Raw genomic sequence first — 6,484 nt, 5'->3', positions numbered from 1 at the left:
ATAAGCGTTCAGTCCACTGCGATGGTCTTGATTTCTCTTAGTTCCATTCTGACTGCTTCTTGGGCCTTATGCTAAAAAGGTACCAGGGTAGTATACCTTGTGTTTGTTACTACTGTAGTATTGTTATTTTCATATAACTAATATCTTTATTAAAGAAAAATTAGAAAATAATAAATGAAAAAAGCCAAAATTCAAAACATACATACACAAACAGAATCTTATAATACAGAGAAAAGCACTACTAACATATACAAAAAATTTTTTTAATAATTATTTATTGTTGAGAGAGAGAGAGAGAGAGAAAGAGAAAGAGGCAGAGCATGAGTGGGGGAGGGGCAGAGAGAGGGAGACATAGAATCAAAAGCAGGCTCCAAGCTGTCAGCACAGAGTCCAACGTGTAGCTGGAATGCACAAACTGCGAGACCATGACCCGAGGTGAAGTCCAATGCTTAACTCACTGAGTTCACCCACATTTTAGTGTACAATTTGTATGTAACTACATCCCGTATGTAAGTACTCATATTCTGTGACATCAGGTACGCTGTGTACTGTTTTAAAACTTTATTTCTCATTTAACAATATGTTGAGTACATCTTTCCGAGGCCATATAAACCCTTCTGCACCCCTGTGCGTCCAGCACTGGGATCGCTTGCAAGTAGAAGGTGGTCCTTCTGCAAAAGTGCCCACAGATTTCAAGTTCAGGATCCGGGGTGAGTTTAACCACCTAATGAGAGCAGCAGGATGACCTTTTACTCTGACGCCCAGAGATGCTCCCAGTCTCAGCTCTGGTCTGCTCTAGGAGGAAGGAGGGGCCAGAAGACCCCATTGGGGGTGGCATGAGCATGCGGTCAGGCATCCTGAGTCTGGGGGAAGACAGAAGAACACCACGAAAGCTCTGAGAGCAAAAGCAGAGGTCCTTGCTCTCACCCAGCCTCAGGTGAAGCTTGATGTTCTGCATAGAAACATAAATCAGTGGCTCTCCCGCTGCCACCTCCCGCCCTCATTAGCCTGAGAAATGTCAAGTCCTTGGCAGCCCCCACTGCCTCACTCTCAGTCCATGAAGCCAGTTGAGAGAGTTTTAGCAGCTGGGAGCCTCCTGTAGCCCTGCCAACCAGCCTTCCCCCAGGCCGGAGGGGACGGACACCATCCTTGTGCCAAGAAGCCTGGCAGGAGAGCTGCTCTCCAGAAGTCAGCACCTCCCAGCAGCCTCCTGGGACGTGACTCCTCACCTCACAGATGCCCTGACCGGCCAGGGGGCTGGTAGTCCCGGTGAACCACGTCCCCTGGAGCTCTGGCGGCCAGCAGTAGCCGCCTTTGCACAGACGCTGTGATGTATGGGGAAAATTGGTCTTTATGAACTGTTTTTTAAGACGTTATTGAATGTAGGGGCGCCTGGGTGGCTCAGTCGGTTGAGCGTCCTGACTTTGGCTCAGGTCATGATCTCCCTAGCGTTGGGCTCCCTGCTGTTAGCATGGAGCCCGCTTCCGATCTCTGTCCCCCTCTCTCTCTGCCCCTCCCCTGCTCATGCTCTCTCTGTCTCAAAACCAAAAATAAAATAAAAAAGATGAAGAAGTATAGGCACCTGGGTGGTTAAGCATCTTACTCTTGACTTCGGCTCAGATCATGATCTCACGGTTTGTGAGTTCTAGCCCCTCATCAGGCTCTGTGCTGACAGTGAGAAGCCTGGTTGGGATTCTTTCTCTCCTCTCTGTCCCACCCTCCTCCCAAAAATAAATAAATAAACTTAAAAAAAAAAAAGTTATTGAACCTGTCCCTTTCTCCACAAGTTCAGTTCTTCATTAGTTTTTACCTAAATGAAACTTATTTTATTCATCCTCAGTTTCTTCTTCTTTTGATAATTACACCAGCTTTCCTTTTAAGGAAGTATCCTTCTCACAATCCACAGGGGTGGGCATGTCACTAAGGTGTGGACAATCATAGCGCCCAATGTACCTGTCCACAGGGAGAGTATGTCCCATGCAGAGCCAATCAAAGTGCTTCTGTGAAATCTGATGTAAGGATTCTGGGAGAAACAGTCTCTTTCACTTCTTTTTTTTTTTTTTTAATGTTTATTTTTGAGAGAGAGAGACAGACAGACAGACTGTGAGTGGGGGAGGGGCAGAGAGAGAGGGAGACACAGAATCTGAAACAGGCCCCAGGCTCTGAGCTGTCAGCACAGAGCCCAACACGGGGCTCTCAGAGGATCTGAAGCGGGCCCCATGCTAACAGCAGCTAGCCTGATGTGGGGCTCGAATCCACGAACCATGAGATCATGACCTGAGCTGAAGTCGGATGCTTAACCGACTGAGCCACATAGGCTCCTCAAGTCTCTTTCACCTCTGCATCAAGATACAGATTTCCAGCAATCATCATTCTCACCGCAGGGACATAGTCTGTCTGGAATGTGACAGAATGTAACACACCAAGAAAAGAGAAAACTGGCAGAGTCAAGAGATGAAGAGAGATCTGATGGCCCTGTTTTCACTCCTGGATACAGCTGTCCCTGAAGCCTGTTGTATGCGTTTCTCTTTTTTTATCTATACATTCAGCTTAAGCTAGCTTAAATTGGGTCTTTGTGAATGTCAACTTGAGAAATTGACAAACATCTCTAGATGATTTCTTCTAGTCTCATGTCCTCTTCCTTCAACCTGTTCTTGGTGCTACCAGAGGAAATTTTATACAATATGTTATGACTTATAAAACATTTATAAGCTACAAACATGATTATGTCATTTCCTCATCTAAGAAATATCAGTGACTCCACATGATCTGCAGGATAGTTCCAAACTCCCTATCATGGCATGTTAGTCTCCTAAGGTCTGATTGCTGACTATCCTACAATATACCTCTGATCATTTCTTCTCATGCCTTCTTTATGCCCCTAACCACTATCATCACTTCACATCTATCACTTCGTACTCTATACACTCTATACTCTATCATTGCTCTTCACTATCCAGCTTTACAAACATACTTGTCATTTCTTTAACATGTCTTCCCCTTTGCTCATGTTTTCCCCTGTCCCTACTTCTTGACTGCCTAGGGAATTCATACCTACCCTTCAAAACTCAGCTCGAGATCCTTTTGTAGTTCATAAGCATGATGATTGGGTGTTCACACCATTGTGTGACATGTGCCACCCTTAAACCTTGTTACGACGCAGGCACATTACCCGTATGATGTGAACTTGGAGGAAAAAAACCTCAGCTAGAGACGTGCTGACTTCTTCTGGTAGAACTGGCCAATTTCTCTTTTGTGTCCTACTATGTCTTGTACATACCTTCATTACAGCATATGTCCCTCTGTCTACGCACTTGCTTATTTCACATGGCAGTCTCAAATACTGGACCCAAGCTTACTGAGGTCAAGGCTGTCAAGGCTTATGTCTTATTTGACTTTGAGCTCCTGGCACTTGGCTCTGGGCCTGTCATACAGGAAGCATACTGAAAATGTTTAATAAATGATTGAACGAATGAATGAATAATGAGTGTACCCTCAAGATGGCTCCGGGAGGTCAAGTCAACAGTCCCATTTAAACACTTCATCTTGACCTTGTGCTGTCCCAATCAGAAGGGTATTAGAAGGGTTAACTGATAACGCGAAATCAAAGTTTACCTCCCACATACTCAAAACACTTTAGAAAAAAGCCACTTACTTGGCATTTGGTCATCCAGCATCATTCTGAGGAGGGCAAAAATGGCACAGTGACAGTGTCCCCTGATTCTTAGCTCCATGAGGCCCAGAGCCATGCATGTCTCCTTCATGCCCAGGCACATAGAAGAGTTCTGCATGGGGGCACCCTGGTGGCTCAGTCGGTTAAGCATCCATCCCTTGGTTTTGGCTCAGGTCATGATTTCATGGTTCATGAGTTTAACCCCTGTATTGGACTATGCATGGACAGTGAGAAGCCTGCTTGGGATTCTCTCTCTCTGCCCCTCCTCTGCTCTCACTCTTTCAAAATTAATAAATAAGCTTTAAACAAAAAGAAGAAGAAGAAGAAGAAGAAGAAGAAGAAGAAGAAGAAGAAGAAGAAGGAGGAGGAGGAGGAGGAGGAGGAGGAGGAGGAGACACTGCATGAATGTATGACTGACAGGTCACATGTCTGAGGCAGAGCAGCAACAGAATGCCAGCACCTTGAGTGCACCCAATATCTCGCCATTCTCTGGCCAGACACATAATTCTGTTTTCTAAAGCCTGTTGACAATGACTGACTCCTTCTAGCATTGCTCCAGCATAGCAAGAGCTGAGCCCTCAGCCTCTGACTTCAGCCTTGTCTGTTCAACCATAATCCAGAGGGCCAGGCTGCAACACCATTCATGAGAACTGGCGCTCCTTTCCTTTCTGGGTGATGACACCTAAGGATTGATCTAGGGAGGTGGCTAGCATTCAGGTTGGGCTGACTCTCTCTCAAGGAAGGGAGACGAGACAGAGTCAGTCCTTAGGAGACCAGAAGAGGCTAGCTCCGACAGGGAGAGCCTCACAGAGTGCCAGCCTGGTCAGGGATTCTAACCAGGTCTGGTGGAGAGGGTCAGTGTTGAGATGGACAATATATTATCTATGGACACTGTGGGTCCTGAAGGAAGTTGAGCAAAGTCGGGCAAAACAGGAAGAAAAAGAGAGTGTTTTATATTATGGTAAATACAAGTAAATGAAACACTTCTGTTGCTGCATCAAAACAAACTAACTTTTATTGGAGCACCTGGTTGGCTCAGTCAGTTAAGTGCCCAACTTCAACTCAGGTCATGATCTCACAGTTTGTGAGTTTGAGCCCTGCGTCGAGCTCTGTGCTGACAGCTCAGAGCCTGGAGCCTGCTTCAGATTCTGTGTCTCCCTCTCTCTCTGCCCCTCCCCTGCTCATGCTCTGTCTCTCTCTCAAAAAAAACCAAACATTAAAAATAGTCACTAAATTGAAGAGTAATAACGAGGTTAAACTCCATGAGAAAACTGCCCTTCCTCTTCTCTGTCACCAACTAACAATGCTTGAGACACAGGTGACAAACGAGGCCCACGGGGAGCAGAAGAAGAATGAAGCAGGGGAATGGTCATGTCACCGAACTCATCGGGCCAGCACCTTCTCCAGACCACCAGGCAGGGAGAAGGCAGGGTCACCAGGGCGTCTGAGAAGGAAAGAGAGGAGACGAGAGGTGGAGGAGCACAGGTAGATAGGGGCCCAGGGCTTAAAGCCCGGGGGAGGGGGGGTTGTGCTGGGAAGAGTGTCGAACCAGACCTACAAGGATTTTGAAGGGGCCTGGAAAATGAGATTCTCAGCAGAGACCCCTTGAGAAACTCGCAGTGAATGGAGTTATTCTGATTAAAACAGCCTTTTATAAAGAGGAAGGAAGATAAGAAAATGCCTTTGCAACTCTCTGATGTTAATGGTTGAGTATGGGCTCTTGTACTCAACTCCCTTTCACACTGAGCAAGTTCATTACCTCATCCATAAAATGGCAGCTATAGTACCTTCTTCATGGAGTCATTGGGAGACTAAAGAAATGATTCATGGAAAGCCCTGAGCACTGTGCCTAACAAGTACTGTATTTTCAGTGTTACTCTTTTCTTTATTGGCAATCTCAGATGGGTATTGGTATTGAGCAGGCTGAGCATATTAGCAGAGGCTATGGCCAAAAACAAGAAACAACTATTCTTTGTTTGATAAACCTTTTCTAGCACCTTCCTTCTGGGCACTATTGCCAGGAACTTGAACCTACAAGGCAGCAGGAAGGTTGGTCACACTGTCACACCCTTGCATGGGATAGGCATCCTATCCAGAGAACAGCTCTGTATAAGTAGCAGTAAGCCACCAGCTCTCAGGGAGCTGAGGTCAGTCTTGCAGGGCACACGCGAGGCACAAGTATAACCACAGGAGAGCACGTGGAGGGAGAGCTACCTATGCATCTGCAAGATGGATTTTTGTGTCACATTCTATGAGTGTCTGGATTTTACCTTCTACTGACATCGTGACCAAGATGGCTCTCATCCACTGAGAGAGGATAACAAGTCTGAACACTTGGACATTTAGTAAAAATTCCTCTGAAAACATGCAAGAAAGACATCTTGACTGTCTTCCCCTGGGGGTGCCATGGGTCAGGTCCGTGCAGAGGGGACCATCCAGCACTGTCATTGTGTGCCTGGCAATGACACATTCAAATAAGCCTGAGCCATGAAAGACACATGGTCGGGCCCAAGGTAGTTAGCTACTAAGATGTAGGGCAGTTCCCAAGTAAGGAACAAAATATGGTTTTGAGTTCAAGTGCAGCTGGTAAATCTCTTGCTCCTGGCTTCACAGTGTTCCTTAATATAGGGTTTTGTGTGCCTCATCAGGGTTTCTGTACCAGGCTGACCATGAAAATCATCTAGAGAGCTTTCAAAAATTCAGATTTCTGTGCCCCACCCCCAGAGACCCTGATTAAATAGGTCTGTGCATGTGTATTATTAAAAAGCTCCTTGGGTAATTCTAGCTAATTCACAGCTAGGTTGAATCACG

The 6,484-nt window shown here is 46.0% G+C and overlaps 1 non-coding gene across 1 annotated transcript; it reads left to right on the top strand.

The window, feature by feature from the left end:
- The first annotated feature begins 3,078 nt into the window (after positions 1-3,078).
- On the top strand, positions 3,079-3,182 carry LOC144243251 (small nucleolar RNA U13). Its single transcript, XR_013338586.1, has one exon. It is a non-coding gene; the product is annotated as a small nucleolar RNA U13 (small nucleolar RNA).
- The last annotated feature ends 3,302 nt before the right edge of the window (positions 3,183-6,484 follow it).

Source organism: Crocuta crocuta, unplaced genomic scaffold (assembly GCF_008692635.1).
Source record: "Crocuta crocuta isolate KB4526 unplaced genomic scaffold, BGI_CrCroc_1.0 scaffold271, whole genome shotgun sequence".
In the NCBI taxonomy this organism is placed as follows: Eukaryota; Metazoa; Chordata; class Mammalia; order Carnivora; family Hyaenidae; genus Crocuta; species Crocuta crocuta.
This window is presented reverse-complemented; position numbering and strand designations above follow the sequence as displayed.